At 34.7% G+C, this 15,028-nt stretch overlaps 1 long non-coding RNA gene across 8 annotated transcripts in view; it reads right to left on the reverse strand.

Annotated features, from left to right (window-relative positions):
• LOC111096372 overlaps positions 1–15,028 on the reverse strand; it is a 118,005-nt gene that overhangs the window by 12,016 nt on the left and 90,961 nt on the right. The gene's annotated exons all lie outside the window — the stretch shown is intronic.

Below are 15,028 nucleotides of genomic sequence, written 5' to 3' on the forward strand. Positions count from 1 at the left end.
TCTCTCTTCTCTCCAAATTCCTGTCAGTACAATTGTTGGGCCTGAAAATACTCTGATTATTGCCTAAATTTATTCGCTTTAATCTAAAATGCCTAATAAACACGAAAACTACCTTAGTATGTTAATTTTTAAAAAGATTTTATTTATTTATTCATGACAGACACAGAGAGAGAGAGGCAGAGACACAGGCAGAGGGAGAAGCAGGCTCCATGCAAGGAACCCAATGCAGGACTTGATCAGGGTGTGGCTCAGGGTGTGAGCCAAAAGCAAAGGGATCAGCCTTTGAGCCACCCAGGCGTCCCAGTTTGTTAGTATTTTTAAAGAGGGTATTGTATATCCAGTTATTCTGAAGGCTGCTGAGGATGAGTACTTTTCTGTCTAATCTCACTGCTAATTCGTACTCTAATAAACACAGGGGTCAGAAAGGCACCATCCCAGAAAGAAAAGGCTATTCATCTCAATTTTAAGGCTACAACACATGAAGGATGGTAATTTAATTTCCTGAAATTTGCTCATCTGAAAGTTTAATTAACAGAAACCAAGATACTAAAATAGTTTTGTATCAAATATATAGAATAGTGGTACTTAACTGCTAGATGACTTATGTTTCCATAGTGATTGTTAAAATTATATTTATAAAAGAAACCAAGTGTAACCATTTTAGCAATTCTACAAAGGCATACTCTAAGAGGTAAAATTAAAGTTAAAAAAATGAGACCATTTATAATGGGTCGTTATGACTCTGAATAACGATGATTATTGGTTCTGCTTAATAAAACTGTCATCTAACACAAAATAGATATTAAGCTAAATTACATTACATTATCATTCTATCATGCTACAAAATTCAATGCAAAGCCTTTAAAAGAAATAAATCCACAAGAAAACAGGCCCGGATGGAGTAACTGGGTGACAAGCACTAAGGAGGGCACTTGTTGTGATAAGCACTGGGTTTTATACTATGTGTTGGCAAATCGAATTTAAATTTAAAAAATTAAACAAAAAAGAAAAAGGCCCAATATTAACCTTTTTTACCTATTTCAAAATGGTCTCAATTAATAAAGGAAACTATATGAAAAATCAAAACAAAACAAAACACAGGTATGCTGTAAAATGCTTCTTACTAGAGCAAACAAAACTCAGTCATTAAATACATATTTTTAAAAATGATCTAGCTTTGGTATGATACTCGATAAAGCCAGGATCAGCTTTTCTCAAGCTTTTCTCCAGTCATTCAGCTTTTGCTTCTTCATTCCAAAGTGTTTCTTTCCTGTCAGTTTCCACTGTCCCCTCTGCTGACTAACTCACAAAATCTAGGTAGTGGTATCTATCAATACCACTCCTAAATCTGATCACACTCAGGCAATGCTTCTTTCAAGGTGTTTCTCATGCTTCCAAAACCAAACTCACACATGTTGTGAAAATACAGATTTCTAGATCTTTTTCAAGACTTACTGAATCAGAAGCTATGTGGTGAGGCCTGTGAATCTGCATTTTAATGTTCACCCAAGGCGTTTATACATAACCCTGGTTTGTGAATCATTGTACTTGAACTATTGACAAATAGTAAAGATTCTAGGGTATACTACTGTTCAGTTTAACACTTAGTCGGTTTGCATTTAATTCATTATTGAAAATATGTACTTGGAGATATGCAATTCACCAGGCTGTTTGCTAGGTACTAGAGTTACTAAGATGATGGAACATCTTTTCTCTCATGCATCTTGTAACATGATCATAGGATTTTCCTTTCTGGAAACACAATCTCAATATTATACCATTATTTCTTCAAGACTTAGTATAGAATCCTGAGTTCTCTGTTTCCACGAGTATAAGCCAAAAAAGAGCTTTCAAATAAAGCAAGCTAATCATTGAAATAAAACAATAATAGATACTATATGGACCACACATAAATGAAGAAACAATGACTGAGTAGGAAGACTGAAGTGTGCAAAATGTAGCACAGAAAGAGAAAGAAAATAAAGACATAAAAGGAAATTTAAGAGACATGGAGAAAGCAAAATCAAGAAGCTCTAATATACATCAAATAAGAGTTTCAGTAACAAAGAATGGTGTTCATAGGAAGAGGAAATATTTGAAAAGATGGCAGAAAAACTTCTTGAACTGAAGAAAGGGATGAGTCCTCATATTAAGAAGTTACATAAAAATGAAACAAATTATACCTACTTGCTTTACAGTGGGATTGCAGAACATCAGGGGACAAATGAAAATCTTAGAAGGAACCAGAGATAAAAGAGAAATAAGCTCTTCATTTACAAAGGAAGAGTCAGCCTGACCTTATCAGCTTTAGGAGAGGCTGGAAGAGTATAGGGTAAAAGTTCAAAGTGCTGAGAAAATAACATTCAAAGTAAAGATAATCATTTAAGAGAGAGGGTAGAATGAAAAAGTTTAAGGACACACAAGGAATTATAGTTTCTGACCCTCACTTGGAAGAAATACCAAAGGATGTACCTCATTAAAAAACAAATTAATCCATAAAGAGGGAATACGATTCAGGAAGAAATCGTGCAAGTAAGTTGCTAAGATATATTGCTAAATCTAACTAGAAATGACAATAATATTCTAAAGACAATTTTTTATTGTTTAAATAAAAACTAGAACTAAATTGTGGATAATGCAAATCTCTCTTGACAAGAGATTTATAAAAATGGATTGTCAACAGGCAATTTTATAGCTTAAATTAATTTGAGGAGATATCAAGAGGCACTTGAATTAACATTAAATGTGTAATCAAAATCAGCTTATTTTCCTTTATATCATTAATTTAATAGCAACTAAACTCTATTGATTTTAAAACAGATTTTTTACCACTTTTCCCTAAAAGGATTGTTTTGTTTGAAGCAATAGTCAGTCTTGTTATAGTAATTTTGAACATGTGAAATATGTCAAATATGTAACTGTAGAATGATTAACTCTTTATAAACAATTAAGACTCCTGTTTAAAGAGTAAAAATACTTATCAAAGAGAGCCTATTTTTTTCAGGTCATACCCATCAGTTACTGTTATAACACTGCAGGCATACCTTGCTTTTGTGTTTTGCTTTATTGTGCTTTGCAGATATCACAGTTTCTACAAATTGAAGGTGTATGATAAACTTGTGTTGAGCAAGTCTGTGGGCATCATTTTTTCCAAAAGCATTTGCTCACTTTGCATTTCTAGGTCATATTTTAGTAATTCTTCCAATATTTTAAACTTTTATTTATATTTATTATGGTGATCTGTTATCAGTGAGTGATCTTTGATGTCATTATTGTAATTGTTTTTGGGGCATCACGAACTGTGCCCATATAAGACAGAGAACTTAACTGATAAATGTTGTGTGTGCTCTGACTGCTCCACCTGACCAGTTGTTCCCCTGTCTCTCTCAGCTTGGGCCTCCCTGTTCCCTGAGACACACAATATTGAAATTAGGCCAATTGATAATCCTACAATGAATGCCTCTAAACATTCAAATGAAAGGAAGAATCATATGTCTCTCAAATCAAAAGTTAGCAATGATGAAGCTTAGGGAGAAAGGCATATCAAAAGCCAAGACAGACCAAAAACTAGGCCTCTTATGCCAGTAAGCCAAGTTGTGAAGCAAAAGAAAAGTTCTTGAAGGAAATTAAAAGCAACTACTTTGGTGAACACTCAAATGATCAGAAAACAAAACATTCTTGGTGCTGGTATGGAGAAAGTTCTAGTGATCTTAACAGAAAATCAAATTAGCCACAACATTCCCTTAAGCCAAAGCCTAATCCAGCACAAGACCCTAACTCTGCAATTCTGTGAAGGCTGAGAGGTGAGGAAGCTGCAGAAGAAAAGCTGGAAGCTAGCAGCAAGAGGTTGGTTTGTGAGCCTTAAGAAGCCATCTCCATAAAATAAATGTGCAAGGTGAAGCAGCAAGTACTGATGGAGAAGTTGCCGCAAATTATCAGAAGATCTAGCTAAGATAATTCATGAAGGTGACTACACTCAGCGATAGATTTCCAATGGAGATAAACCAGTCTTCTAATGGAAGAAGATGCTCTGTAGGATTTTCATTGCCAGAGAGAAGTCAATGTCTGGCTTGAAAGCTTGAAAGAAGTAGCTAACTTTGGGGCTAGTGCAGCTGGTAACTTGAAGCCGAAGCCGATGTTCCCTGACCACTCCAAAAATCCTAGGGCCTTCAAGAATAATGCTAAATCCACTTTGCCTGCTCTCTATAAATGGAACAAATAAAGCCTGGATGACGGTGTATTCTGGTTACAATATGGTTTACTGAATATTTTCTCTTTATTTTTAAGATTTTATTTATTTATTAGTAACAGGGAGAGAGAGATAGAGAGGCAGGGGGAGAAGCAGGCTCTATGCAGGGAGCCCAACACGGGACTCGATCCTGGGTCTCCAGGATCACACCCTGGGCTGAAGAAGGTGCTAAACCGCTAAGCCACCAGGGCTGCCCAGTTTCCTGAATATTTTAAGCCCATTGTAGAGACCTCTTACTCAGGGAAAGAAAAAAAAAGATTCCTTTCAAAATATTCATATTTTGTACCTGGTCATCCAAGAGCTCTGATGGAGAATTACAATGGGATTAATGTTGTTTTTATGCCTGCTAACACAACATTTATTCTGCAGCCCATGAATCAAGGAGTAATTTTGACTTTCAAGTCTTATTTAAAAAACATAGTTTGTAAGGCTATAGCTGCCACAGATATTTTTTCCTTTGAGGGACCTGAGCAAAGTCAACTGAAAACCTTCTGGGAAGGATTCATGATTCTAGATGTCATTAAGAACGTTCATGATTCAAGAGAAGAGGTCACAATATCAACATGAATAGGAGTTTGGAGTAAGTTGATTCCCACCCTCATGGATGACCTGGAGGGGTTCAGGACTTCAGTGGAGGCAGTAACTGCAGATGTGGTGGAAACAGAGAACTAGAAGTAGAAGTAGAGCCTGGACATGTGACTGGATGGCTGCAATATCATGATCAAACTTTTATGGAGGCGGAGTGCTTCTTTCGGATGAGAAAAGACAGTGGTTTCTTGAGCTGGAAACTACTCCTGGTGAAGATGCTGTGAAGACTGTTGAAATGACAACAAAGGAGTTAGAATATTTCATACACTTAGTTAATAAAGCAGTGGCAGAGTCTGAGAGGACTGACTACAGTTTTAAAAGAAGTTCTGCTGTGGGTAAAATGCTAGCAAAAAGCATCATATGCTACAGAGAAATCGTTTATGAAAAGAAGACTAAATTGGTGCATCAAACTTCATTGCTGTCTTATTTTAAGAAATTGCTACAGCCACCTCAACCTTCCGCAGCCACCAGTACTGGTCAGTCAGCAGCCATCAGCATCGAGGCAAGCCCCTCCACCAGCAGAAAGATTATGACTCACTGAAAGCTCTGATGATGGTTAATATTTTTTAGCAAGAAAATATTTTTAAATTAAGATATGTACATTGTTTTTTAAAGATATAATGCTACTGGACACTTAATAGATCACAGTGAAATGTAAACATAACTTTTCTTTTAAGATAACTTTAGTATGCATTGCGAAACCAAAACTTTCATTTGACTTGCCTTATTGTGCCTTATTGTGATATTCATTTTATTGAGGTGGTCTGGAATCAAATTAGCAATATCTTTGAGGTGTGCCTGTTTGGACAAAGAGAAGTGGCCATTTGTGGCAGAAAAAGAGCAACTTGTTTATTATGTAATTTAGGAGCTTTCTTATGGAGCTTGATTGGTGTGTTTGCATTTATATTGTAAATTGTACACTGTATATTGTACAGTGTATTGTATTGTAAATTGTAAACTGTATATTGTAGTATATACAGTACTTAATAGTGTAGAGTTTTCCCCTAAGTTAAGAATAGGAACAATGACAAAAAATTTTGAAAAAAGTGTTTTTGGTAAAGTCAAAGAAATAAATTATTTTTTCCTAAGAGATATTTGGCTCTGTTTCTAAGAGTATCTTTAAGAAGATACTTAGGAAATAAACATGAACTTTCATACTTAATGAGAAATTCAGAGAATGCTCTGAGTTCAGTATTAAGTTTAAAAAATTGTTGGCATTACTGACATCATACATTGTCAAAGTCCACGAGAAATTATCATATATTTGGTCAGTTCACTTAGGGAAAAAAGAAATAGTTTTTCAATTCACTGAAAAAATAATGAATCAAATCATTTTGGTATGGATAATATTCTTTGAATTTTTGTATAGGTGTGAAAATAAACTGCTAATTGAAGTTTTCTTTTTTCTGCTACTTAGTACAGAAATACATTTTTTGGTCTTTTTTTCTAGATTATTTTTCCTTACTACATTTCCATATAATTAAGAAAATGATCTCTTATTTTTTTATCTGCAATTAATGGGTACATTCTTCTCTCAGACTCCCTAATCTTATGTGCTTGATAAGCAACTCTCTGGTGGTGCGACCATGACTTCCATTCCTGAGTTCAGAGTATAATTATGAAACATGAAGTTAGAAATGTTCCTTTTATCTCTCCTGTTTCCCCTTTTGAGGATTTAGAGAGGCTAGAAATACACCAAAAGTGCCAACATAAGGAAAAGAAAAACTACTATGACAAGTAAAACATTCTACACATAAATGTTCAAAAACAGAAACAAAAAAATATCTGCTTGTAATACATAAAACTGAAGAAAACAGGTCAATATAGACATTGGGGCCATATGTAATCACTCTTGCAGTAACCTAAACACTTTAAGTGCTCTAACATATCTAAGATAATCTATGACAAAGGAAAGAATCTAAAGAAAGAAAGAATATAACTTGTGGATAATTTTAATGTGTTATAGTTTTATGTGGAAGTAAGAAGCCAATGGAAAAAGAACTGTTAGATGTTGTAAGAAAGAGAACATGAAGAAATAGTTAACAAAAAGAGAACTGGTAAAGAGAACCCATGGTGATGAAAAGACATGGTTCAGTTTTGTTTTGTTTTTTTTTTGACATGGTTCAGTTTTATCTATCTATCTATCTATCTATCTATCTATCTATCTATCTATCATCTATCTATCTATCTAGCATCTATTTTTGCATTGTCTCGAATTGTCAAACAGGAGTTCATAATTTTAGAAATTAGTAATTGATATAAATCTTAAAAAATAATTTTCTTCAGATTCACAATGTGCTTACCATATTATTATTCCCTTGTTAAATTGTGTACTGGTGCAGCATATGATTGAATATGAACTTAAAATCATAGATGTCCATACCCATATTTTAAAAAGAAAATTTCAGATACTATCATCAACTAATTGATTAGTCCTTCATTTGCTTGCAAGAAATTACTAGTGTAACTTGGCATAATATAGGAAGCCTGAAAAGTATTCTGAATCCATTAGTAAGAAGAACTTGTATGAATTTTAAAATTTTACCACCTATAGAATGCCTTCTACACCTAAGCACTTGACATTTGTTGTGTTACTCACTCTCTCATTGAGAGAACAAGAGAAAAGAGATTAAATATTAAGCACTATGGATTTAATGATAACAAAGTTTCTTATTTAAATTGTTAATCTTTATTTTAAAGAGATAGATACTCATTTATTTTAGGTAATTTAAGGATGGTCCTTTCTGGAGACAGGATTTTGAGCATGTGAACTTATTCAGATCAATTTCAATCTAATAACTTTGCATCTGACAGATTCTCAGATGCTTTTATGGAATAACAGATCTTCTAAATAATGACTAGTCAAAATCACAAAAGCCCATTGTTGTTTATAGCTTGATTTCTAAGTCTCCCACTCAGCACAGCATTTTGTCAAATTGAAACCATATATGATACGCATTACTTATTAATATGGTCTTTCTTTGTAATAATTTTGTAGTAAACTGTTTACTTATATACAGTTCTGATTTCGCATATTATTGAAACACTCATTTTTCTTATCATATTATCTCAATAAAATTCCCCATTGAGGACAAGGATAACTAAGATGGACCAGAGTGAATGGCTGTGTAGGTTGCTTACTGCACAACTCTAGAGGAGCTGTTTACATTGTAGAGTTTGTAGATTTAAGTATTACAACAATTTTCTGACTGCATACTGCCATCTTCTAATAAAATTAGTTCATTATGACAAATTGCCTATAGGTGGACATGAAGTGTCTTGAGGAGGGACTTCTTTTCCAAATTGCTCAACAATGCTGTATAAATTAGTGGCTGGCAGCCCTATTAGGTATGATTGTCCAGTGTCTGGAACATAGAAAACACAGGAAAAACTCATATGTTCAATGAAGATAATTTGAGTAACAAGGGATTTAGCAGCAATAACAACTAGACTTTATGAGTATGTAAAACACTACAAGTATTCCTTATTTGCACAATGAAAGATAATAATACTACCTATCTCCAAAAAATGCTTGCTAATTGTAGCATTCAATCAATGTTAAGTGATTATTTTTATTAGCTTGAATGGAAACAAGAGTCTTAAGTGGAATATGTCTGCTTTAATAATAAGTAAGGCCTTGAAGATATTTTATACCCATTTATACTACTTGTAGTAATGAACACCCTTGGTTAAATGTAAACTTCATCCTTAACTCTAATTTTCAATCATTTTAAATTCTGAAGTCACTAAGTACAATTTGCTATTACCTGGGCAGAGCATTTGATGATTCAGTGGATTACTATAAGGAAACAGGTTTTTATGGTGGCAAACTCCCACATAACTAGATGCCTCACTTCATAATAGGTTAAGAGAAAGATTACTCTGCAAATAACCAAGTTTCAAAAATAAATTACATTTGCTTTCACAGAGGAGAGCAGGGATTAGATCCTGTTCATCTTTAACAGGCACATAATAGAGCTCCTGGTTAGTTTGTTTTTTTAATAATTAACTAACATTAGATACGTCAATATACTGTAAACTAGTCTTATAAGTAGGAGTAAGAAAAGGCAGATGGAATAACATATAAAGTAAGGGGATATTAATTGTTGGAATTAACTTATTAAAAGTATTAAAAGTTCAGAATGGTTCTATGTTTAGTGTGATGACAGCATTCACCAAAGTAAGTTATTCAAGAGTAAGAGGTTGAGAACGTAATAATGAGTTGAGTCATCTATGGAACATCCAGGTGTCTAGCAGAGTTGGATACGTAGATCTGGAGTTTTAGAATTTGGGAACACAGACAGAGATTTAACCATCATGGGAGGCAATACAGAGTAAATAATAATAATAATAGACAACCATTAAAGTACCGGTATAGGGCAGTATTGTTCTAAGTGACCCACATGTTACCCCACTTAATAGTCACATAAGCCCTGGGAGACAGGCATAATAACCCCCATTTTATGAATTAGAAACTGAGGCTCAGATCTGTTCAATGATTTACCTAGGTCACATGGCTTCCAGCTAAACAGGATTCGAACCCAAACTGCTTCTAAAATCCACACTCAGTATAAAGCAATATAGGCACCAGATTTCCAGTTTTCCTTTCCCATTTATGAGCTGTGTGACTTTGGTCATGTTGCCTACCCAGCTTCTGCCTCAGTTTCCTCACTTTCACAATGAGGGATAATAATACTCTCTGTCCTCAGGGAGTTCTTAGTATATAGTAGATAGTAGCATTCAATCGATGTTAAGTCATTATTTTTATTAGCCTATTAATGAATGTTGAAACAATGGAGGAAAAGGAGATTGCATGTGTGAATATGGGGATTGAGAAAACAGAAATATATTTGATCCTTTAAGAGATGGTAGGGCCCAGGTCAGAATCTGGAAACCTCTCCCAGTGCAGGGTGAATGTGGGTATGAGTGTGTGCTCCGCTCCAGCGCAGAAAGCACTGCTTGATGCTAAGAGGACAAAATGGGAAGGGAGATGCCAAATGAAAAGGCTGGTATCCCATCCAGATGTAAGGACCATGTAAAGGGACTGAGCAAAGAAAAATGAAAAGGTTCAATTTATATCGTTAGGAGGCAAAGCTTGGAGAAGCTTCTTAAGCGAGTGACTGGGGTTCTTCCAGGTTGCCTATGTCCTGACGTTTGGCTTGAAGATAGCTCTTAAAGAGAGTGATCTTTCACGAGCTGAATTTGGAGAGAATAGCTAAGATCTTAGAAGGGAATGAGGATGAAGCAGCATCATAGAGCCAGGGGAGGAGAAAAGATAATGTGGAATATATGGGGAGTTGGGAGGTTTGGGTGAGTCTGTGTTGTCTGTAACATCCTCAACTCAGTTAATCCCTGCAACAGTTTTATGAGAGACTCCATTTATCCCCATTTGTTTATGGTTTAGAAATATTAGGCTACTATAATTGCCCGTACCTTGCCTAAGGTCACATAGCTAGTGTGAATGCCAGAGCTGGCTTTTGAACCCAGGCAGTCTGGCTCCAGTCCATGCTTGTAACCATCTGCTATTCCTTATCCCCATTTGGTTTCCTTTTTTTTTTTTTTTTAATTTTTTTTTTTTTTAAGTAAGCTCTATGCCCAACATGGGCTTGATTGAGCTCACGACTCCAAGATCAAGAGTTGCACATTCTGTGGACTACACCAGCCAGGCATCCTCCTTATTCCCATCTGCTTACTCTTTCAAGTGGAACACTTTATTACATCCCTTATATGTTTCTGAAAAGAGATAACCTCTTTATATGGTTTCCCCTCCACCTCTTCCATGCCCAACAAATCTGGAAGGAGGAAGGGGAGTGGCACATTTTTTGTTTTTAAGGAATTTTTTTCATATATATTCTGAGTTCTCACTATTCCCCTGAAGGCTTCAGGCTTTTTTGATAACCAGTTACAGAAAAAAAAAAAAAAAAGAAAAAAGAAAAACAAACTAAATATTTTTTCTGCCTTTATGTTATCCTGAAATATTGATAGTTATAGAGCAAAGTTAGGGTAGAAAAGAGAGGAAAAGTGGCAGAAGAGAAACTTATTAAGAAAAAAATTGGTTAGTATTTCAAAACTAGTTAATGAATTACTGAGTCACCAATGGTGGCATTAAAAACAGTCAATTACTTTTCTAAAACAATAAAGTTAGTTAAACAATACTGATTGGCAGGTTGGTGATACCTAAAAAAAAAAAAAAAAAAGTATTTCCAAATATACGTTGTATCTGTATTTAAAGAGAGAGTGAGACAAAATTATGGGAACATTAAAAACTCAGAAGTCATTATGTCATTTACACCCTTTTCCTCTTGAAAGCTTAGTTAAAGGATTCAAGACCCCTAATTAGCTTGAAGGTCTTACCAGAGGCCCAATGACTCCAAACATAATCAATATTGTTAATGATCACAAAAGATACATTAAATATCAATCAATTCTAGAATTTAAAAGAGCCTGATATGGAATCACTTCTATATGAATTAAAATTGCAATTATAAATAACCAAAATGTAACTGAATATTAAAATAGGTTATATGAATAGATGACTGCATGAATAGAATAAAAGGCCCAGCATAAATTATGATGGTTTGCTTTCTGGTCTTATAAAATGGTTTGCTTTCTGGTCTGATACACTTTTTGAATTGTCTAATCTCAAATGATTATATACAGATTTTAAAAGTCTAATTTTCTATTAAAATGAGGATTTTTTTAAATGTGTATTTTCTATTAGCTGTTAAGTATCAAATTCTGATGCTGGAGACAGTGAAAGGATTCATTTGGGTGGATTTGATTGTTGGGGTAAATATAGTATGTGAAAATTAATCTTAAACTATATTCAAAATTCAAATTTTCCCAGCCTACACTTACTCTCTAGCTCAAAAGTTTTTAACTTTGGGTGTACTTCAAATTGCCTGGGGAATGTTTAAAAATACCATTTACTCAATCCCACCCAGAAAAATTAAATCCGAACCTCTGGAGGTGGAGCATTAGTGTTTCTCAAAATCTCAGTAATTCCAGTGTGCATCCAGGGCTGAACCACCACTCTAGTCTTTTTTATTAGCTTTGATCTTTTTTTTTTTTTTTTAAGATTTTGCTTATTTATTCATGAGAGACACACACTCACAGAGGCAGAGACATAGGCAGAGGGAGTAGCAGGCTCCATGCTGAGAGCCCCATGTGGGACTCGATCCCATGACTCCAGGATCACGCCCTGAGCCGAAGGCAGATGCTCAACTGCTGAGCCACCCAGGCATCCCTATTAGCTTTGATCTTAAGAGAATTCTATGCTTGTTTGAAATGATAGACTTTCTGGGATGAGGAAATGGTGGCCAAAGGCTACTTTATACTTTTATTCATTCACCATGAAAACATACTGAGATCTTAAAATAAAGTATGGTGTGAAGGTGTAGGGGACACAAATACAAATAACCCAAAGCTCTAGTTCTCAAGCAACTTATAGTATATTATAAGGGAGAAATGATGGGAATGAGAGGTATATCTTAAAAGATAACAGAAAAAAAAATAAGGCTAGACCATATGTTTTGCCAAATAGTGGAGGTTATTAAAAGAGAAAAAGAAAGCAATTTAGAATTCTCATTAAGAATTCTTATTCTTAATGCCTGGGTGGCTCAGTTGGTTAAGCTTATGCCTTTGGCTCAGGTCATGATCCCAAAGCTCTGGAATCGAGCTCTGCCCTGATACAGGTGTTGGACTTCCTGCTCAGTGGGGAGTCTGCTTCTCCCTCTCCCTCTGCCTTTCCCCATGCTCATACTCTCCCCCCCCCCCTCAAATAAACAAATAAATATTTAAAAAGCAGAATTCTCATTAAAAAATCATTGGAGGATTCTGAACATGATCAGAATTATGTTTTGCAAGAAGGAAGCAGATATAAAGAGTCAAGTTATATAATTATTTTGATATTTTAGATCAAAGTTAAATGAGAGATTAATGGCAAAAATGAGAATCCAGCGGGAGGAACACATGTTAGGAATATTATGGAGGCAAAATCCACACAATTCATAAGCTCAAGACATGTGGTGAGGAGGGCAGAATGGGGAATCAGACCCAAGGTCAATATTCAAGCCTGGTTTTCTGGGATTATGGTACAGCTACCCAAGAAATGGGAAGGTGCGTGGAGCAGCGAGAGAGATGCTTATGGACATGTTGGATTTGAAGTGCTGGTTGGGATGTCAGGCTGATGTCCAGCAGGCAGCATGGAAAAAGAGATAATGGTTTAGAGGAAAGCCTCACAGAGATCAACATAGCGGGGAGCTAAGAGCTACATTGGAGAGAATGTTGGAAAAGGAAGGGAAGAAAAAAAAATTAAAAAAAAAAAAAAAGGAAAGAAAGAAAGCTGCTCCTCAGGGAATCTCTGCATTCCAAGACAAAAGAAGGATGAAGTCAGAAAACTGTTTAAGAGAAGCCAAGAAACTCAAGAGGAATAATTTTTGAGAGTGATTAATATCCAAAACCAAAAGCTGATTCAAAATTAATTCTGCGAAAAGGCCATAAATTTGATAACCAAAGTCTTGCTAACAAAACGTTTGGACGCAGGAAGTCAGCCTGAAAGTCACTGAGGAGTGACTGGTGACTCCAGTGTGGTTCACCATGTGTGGTGGACAGCAAGGCAAGGAATATTGACTCTTCTTTGACAAAATCTAATCTTTAAAAGAAAAAATATGACATTTTCTTTATGTTATATATTATAAGAATATGCTTTTTTAATTGTAGGAATAAGTCTAATTGCTTATTTGCAGAGGACTTTATGGAAGGGAAACGATATAAGTGAAAAGAATAAAAGTTGAAGAGAAGATAGCTAGCTGACTAAAAACAGTCACTTGAGAACCATGATCTTCTCACCACATTTTCCTTAAGAGAGTCCTCTGGTGAAATCAACCAGTATGGCTTAGTTAATACTGAGCTTCAGTTGGACAGGCAATTAATAGTAAGATAAAATGGTAGGACTGCTGCTATAGTTTGCACATTGTTAAAAATTTAAACATCAAAATTAACCTTCCATGCCTTTCAAATACTAACATTTATGAGCACATTACAAAGCAAAATGCAAAGAAACAGAAAAAGTAAATTAAGAATGTGTAAATATTAAACATCATTTACCAAATTATTTATAGATTCAATTAATGAAAGTAAAACATTATTAAAATAAAGTACTAGAAAAAAGGAAGACAATTTTTAAGACAAACTGAAAGCAAAATATTATTTGTTTTTATAACTTTGTAATCGTAAGAGACAGCTTCATTCAATCCATTTTGTTGTAATTTTTTTAACTGTCAATAAGCTCTTTCCACATCTACATGGTCAGGAAAACCATGCAGAGGAGGTTATAAACTATTTCTACATATTTTCCTCTGATTTTCCCATCTTCAAATAATTCTACTTCTTGATTTAAGAATCTTTATTACCTTTTTTTTCCCCAGGAATTACAGTTTTTAAAATGAAAATAGAGCTCTACTTTCTATTTCTCTTGTTAAACAATTCAATTTTAACATCTTTAATTGTATGTACTTGGAGATTTTATAAAGATTTTATTTATTTATTTTAGAGAGAGGGAGAGCACAAACAGGGGAAGGGAGAAGTAGACTCTCCACTGAGCAGGGAGTTTGTCACAGGCCTCAACAGGGCGCTCAACAGGGGGCTAGACCCGGGGTGGGGGGGTTGAACCCAGGATGCTGAGATCATGACCTGAACCAAAACAGATGCTTAACTGACTGAGCCATTCAGACACCTCTGTAGTTGGAGATTTTTATACAGTTACCTCTCTCACTTTCAAAATTGTCTTATTTATAAGATACCAGAGAAGGATTATTCTAGTAGTAAAAATTTGCAGCACCATGATGTGTTGGCTTATTATGACCATTTGAGAATTGTAGACCATTTTCTTGGTTAATCCTTTTCATATTACTAGAACAATTAAATTAGTAGTTTTATTCTAACAGTGTAAAATGAATTCAGAATGAAAAAATAAAATGATACTATACAAACAAAATACTAGTACCTTGGTACTTTAAATTAGTGTCATATAGTTGAATTCTGAAATACCAAAAACTCACTAAATAACATTTCTAACAATATCATAATTCTTATGTCTTTAAAAAATGGCATTCAATGAGGTGGGCTTTTCTAAAGGAGGCACTCTGTGTAAAAGAGTTCAAATTAACATAATACTCTGTAATATTCTGT

The sequence above is a fragment of the Canis lupus genome, chromosome 6 (genome assembly GCF_011100685.1).
Source record: "Canis lupus familiaris isolate Mischka breed German Shepherd chromosome 6, alternate assembly UU_Cfam_GSD_1.0, whole genome shotgun sequence".
Lineage (NCBI taxonomy): Eukaryota > Metazoa > Chordata > Mammalia > Carnivora > Canidae > Canis > Canis lupus.